The sequence below is a fragment of the Lynx canadensis genome, chromosome A1 (assembly GCF_007474595.2).
Source record: "Lynx canadensis isolate LIC74 chromosome A1, mLynCan4.pri.v2, whole genome shotgun sequence".
Classification (NCBI taxonomy): domain Eukaryota; kingdom Metazoa; phylum Chordata; class Mammalia; order Carnivora; family Felidae; genus Lynx; species Lynx canadensis.
This window is the reverse complement of record NC_044303.2, coordinates 158495402-158515953: the sequence shown is the minus strand read 5'-3', so window position 1 is coordinate 158515953 and position 20552 is coordinate 158495402. Positions and strand designations below refer to the sequence as shown.

Here is a 20552-nt window from a genome sequence, read left to right as displayed (position 1 = left end):
TGTCTTATCCATTAATCAGTAAATGGACATTTGAGCTCTTTCCATAATTTGGCTATTGTAGATAGCACTGCTATAAACATTGAGGTGCATGTTTCCCTTCGAATCAGCATTTTTGTATCCTTTGGATAAATACCCAGTAGTGTAATTGCTGGGTCATAGGATAGTTCTATTTCTAACTTTTTGAGCAATCTCCATACTGTTTTCCAGAGTGGCTGTACCAGTTTGCATTCGCACCAACAGTGCAAAAGTGTTCTCCTTTCTTCGCGGCTTCACCAATATCTGTTGTCTCTTGAGTTGTTAATTTTAGCCATTCTGACAGGTGTGAGGCGTTATTTCATTGTGGTTTTGATTTGTATTTCCCTGATGATGAGTGATGTTGAGCATCTTTTCATACGTCTGTTAGCCATCTGGATGTCTTCTTTGAAAAAGTGTCTATTCACATCTTCTGCCCATTTCTTAACTGGATAATTTGGTTTTTGGGGGTACTGAGTTTGATAAATTCTTTATAGATTTTGGATACTAACCCTTTATCTGATATGTCATTTGCAAATATCTTCTCTCATTCCATCGGTTGCCTTTTAGTTTTGTTGGTTGTTTCTTTCACTGTGCAGAAGCTTTTTTATCATGATGAAGTCCCAATAGTTAATGTTTGCTTTTGTTTTCCTTGCCTCAGGAGACATTTCTAGTAAGAAGTTGCTCTAGCCACCAAAGAGGTTTCTGTCTGTGTTCTCTAGGATTTAATGGTTTCTTGTCTCACATTAGGTATTTCATCCATTTTGAGTTTATTTTTGTGTATGGAGTAAGAAAGTGGTCCAGTTCCATTTCCATTGGTTTGGAAACCAGTTTTCCCAATACCATTTGCCGGAAGAGACTTTTTCCCATTGGATATTCTTTCCTACTTTGTCGAAGATTAGTTGGCCATACATCTTGGGTCCATTTCTGGGTTCTCTACTCTGTTCCATTGATCTATGTCCTGATACATTTTAAAAGGGATTTTATAGACATGGATTTTCAGGGAGAAGAGTGGAAGGTACCAGCATAGGCAGAGATACTGTATTGCTACAAGTAGAAAATTTTGTTATGGAGAAATAAAAAAGGATCTAACCAAACCAGAAAATGTAGCAAGCCTTGTAGAAGAAAATGCTGTAATGTGGAATCTGCAATTCAATTAGAGCTTTGTATGTTGGGTAGTTTTATTCTTAAAACAACATGGTTTCTCTTAAAAAGGAAATATTATTCTAAAATTTTGTGTAAGTCTTTAGATATTTTATAGCATTTATTTTCCCTCTAATTAAAAAAGTAACAACTCTTCTTGGTAGAAAATGTGAAAAATACAAAGGACAAAGAAGAGTTTTAAAATCTTCCATAATGCCACTACTTAGACTTCACTGTTAATGCTTACAGCCTTTCAATCATTTTATTCTCTGTGTGTGTGGTTTATATGAGATGCTTTATTGTATACAAAATAGATATCTCACTTCACATATAGTTTTATATATCTTTTCCATTTTTTTTTGAGGGTGGGGAAGGGCAGAGGGAGAGAGAATATCATGACCTGAGACGAAATCAGGAGTTGGATGTTCGAGTGAACCACCTAGGCATCCTGTATCTTTTCCACTTTTAATATTTTATAATTAACATCTGCTTGGGGCGCCTGGGTGGCTCAGTCATTTGAGCATCCGACTTCAGCTCAGGTCATGATCTCCCGGTTTGTGAGTTCAGGCCCCACATCAGGCTCTGTGCTGACAGCTCAGAGCCTGGAGCCTGCTTCTGATTCTGTGTTCTCCTCTCTCTCTCTGCCCCTCCCCCACTCGTGCTCTTTCTCTCTCTGCCTCTCAAAAATAAAGAAATCTAATTAAAAAAAATTTTTTAATTAACATCTGCGTTATGTGACTTTTTTTCTGAGACTTTTTATATTGCTCTGATTTCATTAATACTTTTTCCCCAATTTCCATTATTTTTTACAAATAGGAGAAACTGTAAATAAAAGCTCATTATGTTGTCTGAAAGGAATAATCCTTAGCTGAATGAATCACTTAGCTTGATATTAGCATATTTTGGTTCCCTAGATTAAAATATTCAGAGATGACTACATTAGTAAAGATTTGATACACCCTGATTCTGTGAGATGATAAGGGACTAACCCCTGACTATTAGTTCCAAATTTCTTCTGGGCTTTTAGAGTGTGTTCCTGTTTTACTTTGGGAACTAGAAGTCTTGTCTTCAAATTAATGATATACTTTTCTTTGCCATTGTCAGTGTCATTATCAAATCATACTTACGAAATAATTGGGTAACAACACCAGGGGCCCATTGGTTCAAAATATTGTATTGTAATACTACTCTTCCATCACTGCCAAAGTCCAGCATGGCCCCCTTCCAAAATCAGTTGATCCTACTCAGGCACCAAAGCAGTAGTTCATTTTTACTACATCTTCATGGTGGGCATACCATTCAAAAAAGAGATATAAAAAGCACTATTTTTTTTTTATTTTTAAAAAAAATTTTTTTTCAACGTTTATTTATTTTTGGGACAGAGAGAGACAGAGCATGAACGGGGGAGGGGCAGAGAGAGAGGGAGACACAGAATCGGAAACAGGCTCCAGGCTCCGAGCCATCCGCCCAGAGCCTGACACGGGGCTCGAACTCACGGACCACGAGATCGTGACCTGGCTGAAGTCGGACGCTTAACCGACTGCGCCACCCAGGCGCCCCAAAAAAAAGCACTAGTATGTTAAATGTGGCTATTCAAGATGACAAATATTTTTCTTCCTGAAAACAAAATTATCTGTCTATATCTATCTGCCTGTCTATCACCTCCATTATTCATTTGAGTCTATTATTGGAGATTTCTATCTATAGTTTACTTGCTTCAGTATTCAACATAGTAACTGACATCAGGAAGTATCTTTTCACTTAACAGTGAATGTTCCACAAATAGAGAAACATAACATTGGAGAATGTTTCCTTATTAACTGATGAAGCTTTTTTCTGGGGATGCTCACATGTCCAGCAGCTTTGGCCAGGTGTCATAAGCAGATAAATATTTTATGCCTTGCTCTCCCTCTATTTCTGAAAACTTAAGGAAAAGTTATGGAATTGAAACATTTCGACATAGGCATGAAAATGAGTCCAGGCAAGAAGGTATCTATGCTGGATGCTACATAGAAGTGTTTACCTTCCTCTATCATGTAGAGTAAGGTGACCCTTGCAAAGCCTGGTGGCTAGAAATGTCCAATGTAAAACTGGCAATTTTGACTGATGACTTAGTTTTGCTTTTAATGACAAAGTGTGTAGAACATATTACTTAGGTTTGGCCACTTGCAAAAATATTGCAAGACAAAATATTTTCAGCACTCAACAAAAATGCTTGCGTATTATTCTATTAGACTCTGCAAAGGGAAATTTTCAGAGACTGGCAATTTCCTTTTGTTCATAGCAATATATGTTCCTTCTCTACGGATAAGGAAGAACAAATCAGATTTTTCTCAACTTCCTGGGAAATACAGTGAGAACTGGTTCAGCTGTACTTATGTCAGTTGAACAAAAAGAGTCACTTAAAAACTTAATGCAATAGAGTTCACAGAATTTCAGGAGAAAACTAAAATAATCCCTGAGGTGAGCTCTATTGAGGAAGCATACTGCTAAATTTTTAAAATGGGAACAAGAGATTAGTTTTCTTCTCCATGCTCTCTTTCTTGTGTTTCTTCAAACTACCAAGTGAGTGAATATATAAAGGAGCTGTATATACAGATGAAAAACATGCATGCATGCGCGCACGCGCGCACACACACACACACACACACACACAACAGTAGGAAAGATTTAACTTAAGTCAATCCATGGATATAGAGCAAGAAAATTCCCCCAATTTTTTTTTAAAGTTGTAATCACTTGAACATTTTGTAGAATAATAAACTATAAAGCCTGAGTCACCATGAGTTGATTCAGTAAAATGAATACTTTAATAGAATAAAACTTACAATAAAAATAGTAATTATGTGTAAGTATATGATAATGAGGCTTAAGCTTAAGAACTACACATATTCTAAATACTATTTAGCACAGCAATATTAAATGTTTCTGGCGTTCTCTGTAAGGAGAAGAAGAAACTGTATGGAAGTCCTTAAGAGTAATGGATCCACAATACAAGGTAACATAGAGAACGTGGTCTGCCCACTTTCAGGAAATGGGACTCCAGGGTATAAATGATGCAGCACTAAGAACCACAGATTCTTCTTCACCCCACAATCATCTTTCCTCAGGGCTGCCCTGTTGCCCACATCCTGGGGAGCACCATTAATATTATGTTCCATGTAAATGGTAACCACTGGAACTGTGCTACAGAAAATGATGTCTCCTACCCAAAGAAGAGTATCAGAAGGAGTTGGCTATTTTAATACCCTCTCTCCACGTACACTTCAATCTTTCATTCAAACATATATTCAACAACCATTTGTGGAGAATTGTTATTAGTTGATATTCTTTTAGTTAAGATGTAAGAAAACCCAATTCAAAGTAGCTTAATTTAAAAAAAAAGGAATTTATTGTTTCATGCAACTGAATAGTCCAAGGCTATACTAGCATTAAGCAAATAGCTGGTATCATCAGAATCCTGCGTGATTTTCTCCACTCCTTGGCCCCACTTCCTCTGTGTTGACTGTTCTTTGACAGTATTTTGTACATTGTTTAGAGCTGTACAAACTACTAAAAGACAAAATTTTCACTTAATAATCACTTTCTCCTTCCCTTATGAATTCTAAACTCAACATAATTATCTTGTGAGACATTAGCCTATCAGTCAATAGATGAATACACAACTTGAGGAATAAAAGTGACCACACTCTTAAAAGAAACAGGCAATTCAGTCTGAATCAGGATTGCTGGGGTGGAGCTTGAACACCTGCATTTTTAACAGCTCTCTGTGTAATATATATGCATAAGATCACTGGTCTGCAAATTCAACACATAGCACTAAGAACTAGTTTTCCTACATTTGTGAAATGTCTAAAGGAATTCAATAGTTCCTGTCATATTAAAATGTATCTAAGTTATACTACTGCCAAACTTTTTTATTTGTGGCAGTCCTAAGAGTGGATGTTTTACATTTTCTAAAACACATAGGATCCATAGAAGCATCTCAGCTGTTATTAAATTTAATTCTCTGTGTTTACTCCCACCTTCAGATAACTTTTATTCACATATAATTTTAGGGAAAAATCTGGGTAAAACTTGAAACCCCAGTATGAATTGTCAGAAGTGTGTTGGCATAGTATTTTTGAGATATTAACATGTATTCCTTTTTTCTCCGAGCATTTCCTCCAACTCTTCCTCCCTTCATTCAAAGAATATGACTGAGAGGCAGGATAAAACAAAGCAAAAACAGAGAAGTCTAAGAGTCTTGCTGGCTATAGTTTTCAAGTACTTAAGAATTTAAATGAACTGGGGCACCTGGGGTGCTCACTCAGTTGAGTGTCCAAGTCTTGATTTTGGCTCAGGTCGTGATCTCATGGTTCATGAATTGGAGTCCCACCTAGGCTCTGCGCTGATAGCACAGAGCCTACTTGGGATTCTCTCTCTCCCCCTTTCTCTGCCCCTCCCTCACTTGTGCATGCATGTGCACTCTCTCTCTCTCTCTCCCTCTCTCTCTCTCTGTCTCTTTCAAAATAAATAAATAAACTTTAAAAATAAAAAAAAAGAACTTAAATGGATAATATCTGGAGTAGAGACAAAATACTCAGAAAAAGTAAGAAAGAAAAATTCCATACCTACCACCTCTACCACACAAATACAGACAAGAGAGAGACAATAGGAGACATTTTGGAAAGTCCTATAAGGAAGACCCGATGGGTCCTTGGAGAGAAGGCATAACTGTAATGAGTTTAAGATGAGAATACAGAAACCCAGAGTCTCTAGTGCTTCCTTATCCCAAGGCTTGGCACAAAAACAGCAAAAATTTTCCTGTGCCCCACTCACTCATCTCCACCAACACTAGCACAGAAGTAAGAGAAAGAGATGGAGAAGCTGAGAGAGCCACATGGACACACATAGAATTTCATACTGTCTTGACTCAGCTGACTAAAACTCTTGGTCATTTGACATGTGCTAAATCTGTCTTCTGGAGAAAAAAATGAACTTGGCAAAGATGGACTGTCATTTAAAGAGTGCAGGACCACAAAACTTGAGCCATTCCATTCCCAAAAGATAATTTGTATATATTACCCAGGGAAGAAAAAAAAAGGATTATTAGACAAAGATTATTATTAGACAAAGCCTTTACATCTATTCATAAGAATTTTTATATGCTTGTGTATTAGGTAGCCACTGCTGCAATAACAGGTTATCCCCAGACTTAATGGCTTAAAATTATAGTAATTATTTATTATCTTGCATGGTTTCTGTAGGTCAAGAATATCAGAGTGTCTTGGTTATGTCATTTTGGCTCAACTACGTTTGAAAGATCCCACTTCCAAGATGGTTCACTCACATGACTAGCAAGTGCAACTTTGCTGTTAACAATTGGCCTCAATTCCTCTTCTCCACAGAGTTGCTTGAGGGTTCTCATAACATGGTGGCTGGCTTCCCTCAGAAGAGAGGTTGAAGAGAAGGCAAAGCAGAAGCCACAATGTCTTTTATGACCAAGCTTCAGAAACTGTACATTGTAACTCCCTCAAGATCCTATTGGTTACACAGGTCAAGCCTACTGATTATGGGAGGAGATCACATAGGATCAAGAATACCAGAGGGTATGGCTCATTAGACACCACCTTGAAGGCTGACTATCACAGCTTGCTACTTTGTAATATTTCCACTACATAATAAAGGATGTTTGACCCAAATGAAAAAAAAAAAAACATTCTAATAAATGTCATCCCTGTCAATCATCTCAGATATAAAAGAGAAAAGGAGTTCACCTCACTGTGAAAAGGAAGCAGTGAATAGGTTGTGTTTTTTGAACTTAACTCTGAATGAACTTTTTGTCCATTTCCCAAAGGCTATCATACCCATATCATGTGGATATAGAAATCTTCACCTTTGTTGCTTAGACCAAAAAAAATAAATAAATAAAACATGAAACCTCATCAGTAAAGCACTGAGAAACCAGTATGGATATATCTGATTTTAATTTTATTTTCAGTGGAAAATAAAAGAGGCATTGCTATAAAAATTCTTCTGATTGGGGCACCTAGGTGGCTCAGTTAATTGAGCAACTGACTCTTGGTCTCCACTCAGGTCATGATCATGGAGTTGTGGGATCAAGCACCACATTGGCTCTTCACTGAGCATGGAGCCTGCTTGAGATTTTCTCTCTCTCTGCCCCTCTTCCCCATTCACTCTTCTCTCTCTCTCTCAAAAAACACAAAAACAAAAACAAACAAAAGTACACACACAAAAAATTTAAAAAACCACCAAGAAAGAAAGAAACAAAAAACCCCAGAACAAAACTGTTCTGATTAATATCCATTTCCTAAAACCCTAACCTTCCACTCACTGCTTTATGAAAATAGTCAACTAACTTAGGACCCGGCAAGGAGAATGGAGTTTTTCCTGATCTCTGTCCAGAGAATTACCAGCAGCAACTGGTGTTTACCAGTAACTAAAAGAGAATTTTTCTACTCCCACATCTGTGCTCTGGTATTGCGTAAGGCCCCCAAGCCTGCGTATAACCATGGAAAGGTAGGTAAAACACAAACAGCACAATGAAAGCTTAATTTTATCTACATAAAACAAAACAATTTGGTAACTTAATCCATTTGGCCACTACATTTAGTCAACTCATTTTTTTTTAAAAAGTCTTCAAAGAAGGTTTTAAACAAAATTATGTAGTAGACTTTTCTATTAAGAATAGCAACAATTGGGGTTCCTGGGTGGCTCAGTCTGTTAGGCATCTGAGTGGCTCAGGTCATGATCTCACGGTCTGTGGGTTTGAGCCCTGTGTTGGGCTCTGTGCTGACAGCTCTGAGCCTGGAGCCTGCTTTGGATTCTGTGTTTCCCTCTCTCTCTCTGCCCCTCCCCTGCTGGTGTTCTCTCTCTCTCTGAATAAAAATGTTGAAACATTTTTTTAAAAAAAGAATAGGAACAATAATAAAATAAATCACTTGCATGTTAAGCACTATACTAGGCACATTTTTTTTCATCTCATTTGTCTCCCCCAAAGAACTGAAAATTGTGCATTATTTCTAATTTTTACATGTGAAATCTCGGAGTCGGAAAGGTTAAATAAGTTACCCAATAATATTTAGTAAAGCCAGCATTGAAATTCCTGACTCCAAAACCTATGTTTACTCCACTAAGCACATTATCTCCAATAAAGTGGTCTCCTTTTTGAACACAAGGCAAATTTAAAATATTTTGAGCAAAATATTTACAACAGAAATATCATATGCATAACATAGAAGTAGAAAAAAAAAGTCAACTTTGTCCAAGCCATACAAATGGAATAAGCTAAAAAATTTTGCTTCATGTATTCAAGAATAGTATTTTACTTGTCCTTGTAATATAGTCATATACCCATAGTGTCCTAGTCCTTTGGAAAATGAGATAGTTCAAATAAATTAATTAATTAATTAATTAATTAATTAATTAAAACTGTATAGGTTTATTATTTTAGTACATAGACTTTGGAGTAAATATTAATCTATTCATGATTATATGATTACTATTTTATTGCTTCATTCTGTGCAGCTGAATCACTCCTCAGAAATTTTTTTGTTCAAGTATAATTAATATACAGTGTTATATTGGTTTCAGGTATAAAATATAATGATTCAATAATTCTATCCATTGCTCAGTGCTCATCATGCCCTGTACTCTTAATCCCATTCACTTATTTCACCCATGCTCCCACCCACCTCCCCTCTGACAACTACCACTTTGTTCTCTGTATTTAAGAGTCTGGGGTTTTTTGTTTGTCTCTTTTTTTCTTTGTTCAATTGTTTTCTTAAATTCCACATATGATTGAAATCACATGGTTTCTCTGATTGACTTATTTCATTTAGCATTATACCCTCTAGGTCCATCCCTGTTTTTACACATAGCCAGATTTCACTCTTTTTTATGGTTGACTAATATTCCGCTCTGTGTGTGTGTGTGTGTGTGTGTCTACTATTTCTTAAAATTTTTTTTAACACTTATTTATTTTTGAGAGACAGAGAGAGACGGAGCTGAGCAGGGGAGGGGCAGAGAGAGAGGGAGACACAGAATCCAAAGCAGGGTCCAGGCTCCGAGCCCTCAGCACAGGGCTCAATGCGGGGCTCAAACTCATGAACCATGAGATCATGACCTTAGCTGAAGTCAGACACTTAACTGACTGAGCCACCTAGATGCCCCTATTATTTCTTTACCCATCCATCTACCAATGGACACTTAGGCTGCTTCCATATCTTGGCTATTGTAAATAATGCTGGAATAAACATAGGGGTCCATATAACTTTTCCAATGAGTGTTTTCATTTTCTTTGGATAAAGAAATTCTAGTAGTGGAATTACTGGATCATATGGTAATTCTATTTTTAATTTTTTAAGGACCTTCATAATATGTTCCACAGTGGCTACACCAGCTTGCATTTCCACCAACAATGCAAAAGGATTCCTTTTCTCTACATTTTTGCCAATACTTGCTATTTCTTGTGTTTTTGATTTTAGCCATTTTGACAGGTCCATGGTGATATCTCATTGTGGTTTTGATTTGCATTTCCCTGATGATGAGTGATGATCATCTTTTCATATTTCTGTTGGCCATTTGTATTCCTTCATTGAGAAAATGTCTATTCAGGTCTTCTGCCCATTTTTAATTGGATTATTTGTGGGTTTTTCAGTGTTCTATAAACTCTTTATATATTTTGGATATTAACCCCTTATTGGATATATCATTTGCAAATACTTCCTCTCACTTAGTAGGTTGTCTTTTGTTGATGCTTTCTTTCACTATGCAAAAACTTTTTATTTTGACTTTTGTTTCCCCTGCCTGAGGAGACTATCTAGAAAAATTTGCTACAGCTGGTATCAAAGAGATTACTGCCTCTGTTTTCTTCCAGGAATTTTATAGTTCACTTCTCACATTTAGGTCCTTCGGCCATTTTGAGTTCATTTTTGTGTATGATGTTAGAAAGTGGTCCAGTTTTCCCAGCATCATTTGTTGAAGAGATTGTCTTTTTCCCATTGTATCTTCTTGCCTCCTTTGTCATCGATTAATTGACCATATAAGCTTTATCTTCTTGGCTTTCTATTCTATTCTATTAATCTATGTCATTTTTGTGTCAGTACCATACTGTTTTGATAACCACAGCTTTGTAGTATATCTTGAAACCTGGGACTGTGATACCTCCAGCTTTATTTTTCTTTTTCAAGATTGCTTTGACTATTTGGGGTCTTTTGTGGTTTCATAAAAATTTTAGGATTATTTGTTCTAGTTCTGTGAATAACGCTGTTGGTATTTTGATAGAGATTGAATTAAATTTGCATATTGCTTTGACTTGTATGTACAATTTAATAATATTGGTTCTTCCAATCCATGAGTATGGAACATCTTTCATTTATTTGCGTCATCTTTAATTTCTTTCATCAGTGTTTTAGATCTTTACCTCCTTGGTTAAGTTTATTCTTAGGTATTTTATTCTTTTTAGTTCACTTGTAAGTGGGATTGCTTTCTTAATTTCTCTTTCTGCTTCTTCTTCATTAATGTATAAAAATGTAACTAGTTTCTGAATATTAATTTTGTGTCCTATGACTTTATTGAATTTATTTATTAGTTCTAGTAGATTTTTAGCGTATTCTTTAGGGTTTTCTATATGCAATATGATGTCATCTGCAAATAGTGAAAGTTTTATATCTTCCGTACCAATTAGGATTCCTTTGATTGATTGATTGATTTTTTTTAATATGGAACACTTCATGAATTTGTATATCTTTCATGCACAGAGGCCATGCTAATCTTCCCTGTATCATTCCAATATTTTAGTATATGTGCTGCAGAAGCAAGCACTATTTCTTTTTGCTGTCTGATTGCTGCGGCTAGGACTTCCAGTATTATGTTGAATAAAAGGGGTAAGAGTGGACGGACATCCTTGTCTTGTTTCTGATCTTAGAGGAAAAGCTCTCAGTTTTCCCGTTGAGTATGACATAACCTGTGGGTATTTCATATTTGGCCTCTATTATATTAAGGTATGTTCCCTCTAAACCTACTTTATTGACAGGTCTTTTTTAAAATGTTTATTTATTTATTTTGAGAGAGCACCTGCGTGCATCCACAAACACATAGCACACCCACAAACACATGCATGGGAGAGGGGCAGAAAGAGAGGGACAGCACAGCCTGAGGCGGCTCAAACTCAGGTGCCATGAGATCACAACCTGAGCCTAAATCAAGAGTCAGAAGCTTACCCAATTGAGCCACAGAAGCTTACCCAATTGAGCCACAGCAATTTCTGCATCTATTTAAGTGATCATATGGTTTTTATTCTTTCTTTTATTGGTGTGATGTATCACATTGATTGATTTGCCAATAACGAAGCATTCTTGCATCTCTGGAATAAATCCCACTTGATTGAGGTGAACAATTTTTTTAATGTATTTTTTGATTCAGTTTGCTAATACATTATGGAGGATTTTTGCATATATGTTCAGCAGAGATATTGGCCTGTAGTTTACTTCTTTTAAAGTGTCACCGCTCAGAAATTTTTAAAATAGTTTTTTTTGCAAATCTGAAAGGAGAAACAGTATTTTTTAAGTTGTTAGAATTCAGTTCTCCAATGACTTCTTTTCAGTACTGCTGTACCTCACCAGCAGCAGGCTGGCATTGATGAGAAAACAAAAATAATTATGCAATTATTATGAAATTCTGTTCAAAGGTACTTTTTACTTTACAAATGGCAGAGGAATGGGTGAAGAACCAGTCCCCTTGTCCCATATAATTTCCTCCAAAGTGTCTGTAGACATATAAGAAAATTTATAGCATTAGTTCAATGTGCATCCAAGATTTTCTTGCTCTTAAGGGTCAGATTCACTGTGCAGTTTAATAGCCAAAATCCTTCCCACAAAATAAGAAAAGGATGGAAATTCCATCTGAAACTCAAAACAGCTTTTTGAAAAGTAAAAGTTTTTAAAGTTTAGCATATTTATGTCTTATTTCACTATCTTCAGTGTTTGGATAATTCCAACAGCAGAATTAGTACTCAAAAATCCCACCAGAAAAAGGGTTTCTGTTTCTAAGGCTACCAAAAATACTCCTTTTGTAGGATGACTTCCATCACTATTAAAGAGACAACAGATATGACTGCACTTGAAATACTCATCTTGCAAATTCCTCAGTTATTTGAACTTTTTGATCTCTTGTAAGTCCACTACCTATACAAATGTGATTTTATTTTTTAGATGTGCCTAGACTTTCAATAGAATCTAGAACAGAGGTAGAAAAAGTTTCAATGTCCTCATTTAAAGAGCTTTCTCTAATTCTTACATTCAATAGAGGATTAATGCAAATAAAGCTGAGGGTTACATGGAACCCAACACCCCAGGAAAGAATCCCAGAGTGTGCTTATTGGTTTTTCCTAACCATTTTCTTTATGGGCTCATTTCACATCGATCTCACACCTTGGATAAAATACAGGTCTGAAGGGTCACTTGAATGAGAGATTTTCCTCTTTTAACACCGAATAGAAATTGAAGGCTTTGATATTGTCATGGAAATGACTCTGTAAATAGCACTCAAAGGCCTATTTTTCAAACCAGAATGAGCTGGAACAATGTTTTCTTTTTCTTTTCAGATTATGAGATTGGAGTTTGGGTAGGGAGAACCTCTGGTCAAGATAGCGGGAGGAAATGGGGAAAAAAGAATGTGCCTGAGAGAATTCCTCTCACGTATGCCAGCAAATTGTATAGCACAGCTTTATTCAAAAAAGATGTTTGTCTTGTCCTTCAGGTACACGAATACACAGCTTGTTGAGAACTGGACAGGAAAGGTAAGAAAATAAGAAAGAAAAAATGGAACAGATCATTTGTCTCTGAGCCTTAGTTTTAGAAGGCAAGTTTCATGCTGGAAATGACACACACAAACATTAAAAAAAATTCTACTTTTGAAAGTAGGTAATTAATTTTTTAAATAGGATTTGAGAAAGAAATAGATAATGTTTCAGCAAATATTTAAATGCCTAGTTAAATCAGTGTTTATTTTGGTGTTTGTATCATGTAGAATTTTATTTTCTGTTAACAAACTGTAAATAAATAAAACCTTTCATTCTCGTAATTAAAAAAAATTAAAAAAGAATAGGTGGAAGCAGGGAAATGATAATGAATTGTTACTTTAAAAAATACCCTCATACAGAGACTATTAAATGGGATTTCAAGTGTTAGGATCTCAATATTATCTTAATTTCTGCCCTTGTTAACAATTTTTAAAAATAAAAATACAAGGGTCCTTTCCATTTCAGACAAATCAAACATTTTTTAGAGAAACTAACTTAGAGAAAAATCCCTAGATTTAAACTTTGAGGATAATTTAAAGCTAATAATATTGATTACTGGTGCAAAATACGGTGTTTTCAAAGTCACGATACAGTCCATATCCTGCCTCTCACTTTAGGGGCACATTCTTTTATAAAACACTCTTATCAACTCTTTTAATATTTGTTCTTTGAGTCCAAGAAAAAGGTATAGGAAATGCTCACAGCATCCATCCATCAACCTCTCCTTGACCTTCAAGAAAAACGTAATGTTTTGTCACTGCTAAACAGGCTTAGGGAATGCTTCTGTTGGTCACCTAGCTTGTGGCAACTAGAGGCAGTCTAAAAAGCATTTAAAGCATCTTAGAATGAGAGATAATGAACAGTTACTATTGAATTTTAACAGTAGGAGTTTCCATTTTAAAGTAGTCCAGCTAAATGGAATGAGTATCTAAATTCATTTGAATTCCATTAACTTATGCCCAAAGGCAACTCATATTATATGGACGCAGTCCTTCCAGTTGGAGTTGGAAGTACTCAGACTCTTAGGTGAGAAGCCTCTGTTTTTGTGTCAAAATCTGCAACTGGCTTCTCAGCCTCACTTTTAATTCAGTTGTGTCCATCCCAGTGAAAGAACACAGTGGTTCCTTATTCTCTCTATTCAAAGACATGCCTTGCATTTAGAGGTACATTCATAAATGTTTGAGAAGTGTGCTTTTAACATTAATCAAGAAATTACATAAAATGAACTGAGTGCAACCTCTATTGAAGATTAATATTTAACACAGAGCACCTATAAAGATAATGATTCTATCTTCAACAGACAAAAATAAAATAAAGCACTGAGTAGTTCACAAAAAAAAAGATAGAAAGAAAGAAAAAGAAGAACAGAGAAATCCAAAATAGGGATTAGGCAAAATAAGAAAAAAGAACTTTCCAATGACATAAAGATTGAAATTAAGATTCAGGAAACATTCAAATCCTAGATATATTTAAATTTGTCTCTATTTTAAAGAGGCTGAGTCCTTTCCTAGAAGCCTCATGCTGATATAAGGACTTAGGTAAAGGTGGGGAAAATAGAACCTTCTAAAAAACATTGAACTTACAAAGGGCAGTAACAGGAACTTCTCTTGTAAGGAAAAATCTAATGCATTCTCCAGTGCCAAATACCTTGAGTTTAATCCTGTTAATCAAGCCTGAAATAGGGCAAAATCTTAAATTTGTATAGTTCTTAATAGTTTACAAAGCTTTTTCAGTAAATCTATCCCCTTTAGCTATCTATTTTCTTCATGGCAATTGTTGATACTGTTAGGGTCAGGCGTAAGGCAGGGTAAAGATAGGAGTCAGAGGCTAAAAAATTTTAGCCGTCAAAGGCTTTATTTGGGAACTAAGGTCTTGGGCGAGGTTCTGTGACTCAGGGAGAGAGAGAGAGAGAGAGAGGAGTCAGGGAAGTCGCACCCAGGTGTGGTGGGGTGGGGTTTTTAAGCTGCAACGGTTCAGGGTTTAGGTCCGGGTGGGCCTTTTTCGAGTCAGGTCGTACTTTCGCTGGGTGATTGGTTGACCTCCAATTCGTTCTGGCAGCTACTAGGGGCTTTTCCTTGGGTTGCGCTGGCAAGATGGCCGTCCCTTCTACTGTGGTTCCAAGGACATCCTAACAGATACCTGATATATTAGACATTTATTTGTTTATGTCTTTATTATCTTTGTCCTACTGCTAAAATGTCACTCCATAAAAGCAGGGATGTTACCCTGAATTGTTCAATTCTATATCCCCAGCATCTAGAACAGTGTTTGGTGCATAGAGGACAATAGATTGTTTGTGAAGTGAATAAATTCAGTAAATTAAATGGATAAATACTATTGCATTCAACCTTTGAAACCCCCTGGGAAAAAGACATGCATTTCTCACCACCTTTACAGATGAGGAAACCAAGACTCAAAACAGTAAATTATTTATAATAGTATAAACAGTTAAGTGGGGTCAGAGTTATAATTAGAAAGAACCAGGTCCTGGGGCACCTGGGTGGCTCAGTTGGTTGAGCATCCGACTTTGGCTCAGGGGGTTTGAGCCCTGTGTCAGGCTCTGTGCTGACAGCTCAGCTCCTGGAGCCTGCTTCAGATTCTGGAGCCTACTTCTGAAAGATTCTCCCTCTCTCTCTTTCTCTCTGTCCTTTCCCCACTTGCACACTCTCTCTCCTTCTCTCTCAAAAAATAAACATTAAAAAAAAAAAAAAGAATGAACGATTTCCCTTGTAGTACTATTTTTTTGCTGACCTGTGCAAAGGGACTAGGTTATGGGTAAAGATTACTGCCATCAGAGTCAACCCATTTTCACTTTCCATGAAGATGAAAAGATTCAAGAAGAAAAAAAATGAATAAATTCAAGTCCTCTAAAACAATAGGTACCACCCTTTCTCAGTTTTCTTTCCTCTTTGATCACTTCCTAAATGAAATTGCCCTGCTGATGTGTCTGTTGTCTCAGCACCCACTTTGCGTTTATGATTTCCTTCCTGGTATCTTATTTTCTATCCTATGTAATTACTATGGCTACAGGTATCATTTATTGAGCCCCTTTTACACAATATTAGGCATTTTCACTTGTTCCCTCACAACCAGGAAACTGCAGATCTATCAGGCTTCAAAGACAGGCTCTTTCCCCACCAGATTGCCTCTATGAAAAGACCTGGCTCCTAGAGGCAGCTTTTGGGAGGCCCAGAACAGAGTCCCCTCTCACCCTTGACAAAGGAACTCAGCAAAAACTTAACCCTATACTGGTTAGCTGCAGGGGTGTTGTGGCATAGGAGTGTGACATGGGCAAAAGGACACCTGATTATTAGCACTCCAGGATTCCTAACAGGTTAGAGGTATCTGAAACTCTCCAGCCCATCAGGATTTGATTTACAATTGCAGTGAGAAAGAAGGTAGAGATTCAACCAATAGTTATTTTAGCAGACTCTGACCCTGATGGTAATGGGTGGATCAACTTTATCCTTCTCCTTCATCAGTTACACCAAAACAGTTTTGTAAAGATAGCATGCTATCCTACACTTCCACCCCCTGCTCTTTCTTTCCTTTTCTTCTCAGTGAAACACTAAGTTCATTCCTTTTAGAGCTAATAGTAAGCAGCTGCAGAAGAGGACAGCTCATGATTCTCACATCCCTCCCAATAGCTCATGCAGATTCTGCCTCTAAACTGGTGCCTCTCATTTTCATTAGAGTCCAATCTGGTGCTTTCTAAACAATGGCTGAAGAAAAGAGATGGGGAGACACAAATATTTCAGTCATTAGGTTTCTGTCCTTGAATATGCTGATCAGACCATAAAAATAATTTTTTTCTGAACCTGACCTTCAGTTACTAACATTTTGTGAAGTCATTTGAGAAAGGAACCAAGTTAAATAAACAGGTGCACTGGTGGGTTTATGACACTGGACAAGCAAGATACAGATGCTTGGTATAAGGCTAAGTTCTGGGCTCCAAGGGGCTTCTGTATATGTATAAAGACAAATATGAGGAGCTTCAGAAGCATGTCCTAGGACAGGGCTGAGATCAGGGTATTTCTTTCAATTGTTAAACAGTGTGTGCTGCGTTGAGCTTTAGTCTAGACAAGATGGAAATGATGCTAAGACTATTCATCAGCAAGGATGAACCACACAGCTCAAACAACAGAAAAAGCCCTGCCAATCAAAAGGTCAGAGAGATGGGAAAGACAGGGAGGTTTGGATCCTTCTTGAGAGTGAATCCAAATACCCTCAGCTAGGAAGATACTTGGAGTTATTGCACGTGCAGATGATGGAGATATTAGAGAACACCTAAGTCATGTATGTGCCTAGATACAAGGCAAAGAACCACTTTACATTTGAGCCATTGTGTCTTTCATACTCCATTTTGGATAAATTTTGTTTAGGGAAGACCAATTAACCAACCTAGGCTTCAATCAATGTTAATTTTAGTTGCTTGTGGAGGCTAACATGATGAAAACTATAAACAAACAAACAAACAAACAAACCAGGCCCCATTCCCTGGATATTCTGATTTAATTGGTCAACAATGAAATCTTGGAATCAATTTTTTTCTTAAAATCTTTTAGGTGATTCTAAGGAGTAGCAGCCAAGATTGAAAAGCACTAACCTGACAAAATTAGCAATATTTTAAATAACATATTTAGTAAATATTCCTAGAGTTGTGATAACCTCACAATGATTTTTTTTAAAAAGACAATATGTGGTTATATTGCAGTTATGATAAATATTTACAAGAGTCATGGAAAATAAAAAGCCTTCCTAGTATTACACCAATGGCTTACTGAGGGATGGCTATTCAGAAAGTTGTAAGAATGGGTACCTGAAGACTTCATGGGACATCGATGTCTTACAAGCCATACATTATTTACATCTAGACCCAAATGTGAGAGGGAAATATCTTGTTTAAGCCATTTCTATTTTACTTTTTTGTTGTTTGCAGCAGTAATTAACTGCTAATAAATCCTAGTTAATTCAGGCTGCCTTCATCAGGATGTCTATCACATGAAGAGAGACTGCCCAAGAGTGAAGACAAAACAGAGGAAAGTAGAGCAAAAAGAAGACAGAATTCTGTTGATACAATTTGAGTCACTAGATCTAGCCATGCCTAAAGTCATACATTTCAATTTTTTAGTTGTATAAGTGAACCTATTTACTTTTTAAAGATATTTTAAAGTTGAGTTTCCGTCATTTAAAAGAAAAAGGTCCAGATCAACCTAGCAATCTTCAAGAAATATGCTCTCAATAATGTATTAATGTATATGACATTATTTTGATCAATTGTGGGCTATGGAATTGGGAGTAGGAATCAACTTATTCAGATCTCCAGATTGTCAAGCAAAGGAGAGATCTAAACTGACATCTTGGTTACATTAGCATCCACATTATTCCTTTACTGTGGGCATCTTATTTTTATTATTTTAAAATACCATATGGGACTCAAGTGGCTTCCAAGAGTTAAGACATTTCCCTGGAAAATGGTAATTTAAGATTTATCTGCCTTCAAATTACAGGAGAGACCAAACGATTTTGAACGATGGGACTGGAGGCAGACCAGTTATGAATAGGAACTGAGAAAATGGAGGCCTCGTGGCACAAGAAATAAATAGGAAGGGACAAAAGTTAAGAAAACGAATTCAATTTTTAGCTTTAACATATTGATGTCCTACTGGTATTTTATATTAGTAAAATACTTTGCAGTTCATGACATATTTTCACACGCTATCTCATTTGACACTTAGCTATAATTCTTTGGAGTTAGTAAAGCAGGTAATTAGTTTCAGCATTTTACAGAAGTGGATATGAGGCTTAGTGTGATTATGGGTCTCACCCAAAGTCACATGGGTGTCAGGGAAGGGTTCAGAATCCAGATTTTCTGATTAACAGTCTAGTATTGATGCACCAGGTCTCTCTGTACACAGAGATTCACATATAAACAAAGTTTTCTTTTCAGCACCTTTACTCATTTGTTTGTTAATTTGACTTCATTGTTCATTGTTTTCTTTTAACTCATGACCTCTCCTGAGTAGTGATACAGGCTAAAAGACAGAACTTCAGCCTGAGATGAATCATCTTAATAATGCAGTAGTAGAACCAAGGTGTGTGTGTGTGTGTGTGTGTGTGTGTGTGTGTGTGTGTTTATCAAGGGAGGGGAGAGAGGAATTATCAAACAAAGACCCCCCAAAAACACAATCTTGAGTCCCATAGAATGGATTTATGTTAATTTTTCAAATATTTTCTGTTCCTTGCCTCCTCCAAAATGAGATCACCTCTCATTCATTCTCATACCAGTAGCCCTGATAATTTTAATAATTTGCCATTTCAAGGAGCCATGGGAAAAGAAAGGAAGTTGCTTTTAGACAGTGTCTTATTCAAGCAAACGGAAATGGTTTCTGAACCGCAGAAAACAAATAAACATGCCTCTCCCTGGAACTTCACTAGTGTTTGCCTGTTGTCTGGCACTAAAAAGTGTGCTTTAAAATAGTGGTTCAGTGTGGGCCTGAAGATTCTGAATGCTAGTGGGGCTATCTAAACTCTAGAAGAGAGGATGTTGACTGTGTATAGGACCACTGAGCTTGGACAAACTCCCAAATGCTGGGTGTAAAACCACATGCTAAATGTCTTTCCATACAGCAAAATGAAATGCCAAGTCCTTAATGGTCAGCTTTGCTTTCACAGTTTCCCAAGTATGTTTCATTATTGCTCAAAATATAAGGCTAGCATACTATGTATATAGCCATAGTATATGACATCCATCAAGACACAGATGCTTGGCATTCTGGTGACGTTGTAAAGCATTCTAAAGAACTATGCATTTTCTGTTATCATGTCCATTGACATACCTTTCATCCTTTACTTGTGAATTAAAAAATGTGTAGTTTGGAATTCTGTGGGATCCCATTGAATTCCTTAGGACCATGGTCAAACATAGCTAAATGGTTATCCTTTTCCATAATATTATTCTTGGGCATGGAAGGGAGTATCTTCTTAATAAAGGAAAATTGGCAAAGAGACTTCTTGCAGTGCAGTCCTGGTCTGGCACAAAATGTGAGGCGCCGGGGATGCAAACATCTCATCTTCAGATCCTTACCTGGCAAAGATGCAAGAGGACATATTCCCTGGCGTTGCTCAGCAATCTGCAGCACCATGGTAGGTCTCAGGTCTTTGGACTGACCTTCTCTCGGATGGTAGAAATCCAAAGTAAAGCAATGTGACCTGGCAAATGCAGGATCCTGGAGCAGAGCATGTGATTTCTTCCATTCCTATGGAGATCCTCATTTGGCTGAAAGTCCATCCAGGGACAAAGTGTTTCCAGATCTTTGGCAGAAAAAGAAATGCCCTCTTTTCAACTTTCTTTATTTCAAAGAAGTATAATGCTGAAAAGAAAATGTGAGTATCTTCTATACTTTTGCTATGGCAATAACAGCCATATAGATCTTAATGCTTATACAATACTGGTGTTAACAGTAGCTACTTGTAAATAAAATCATTTAAAGAATATAACACTTGTTTTTTTCTAATCTATAGAATATAAGATGAGATAGTAAATGAAATATGTCTGCATATGTGTATATATGTATACATGTGCAAACAT

At 36.6% G+C, this 20552-nt stretch overlaps 1 non-coding gene across 1 annotated transcript; it reads right to left on the bottom strand.

The window, feature by feature from the left end:
- Positions 1-10874: 10874 nt before the first annotated feature.
- On the bottom strand, positions 10875-10983 carry LOC115526437. The gene has a single exon (XR_003972603.1). It is a non-coding gene; the product is annotated as a U6 spliceosomal RNA (small nuclear RNA).
- Positions 10984-20552: the final 9569 nt, after the last annotated feature.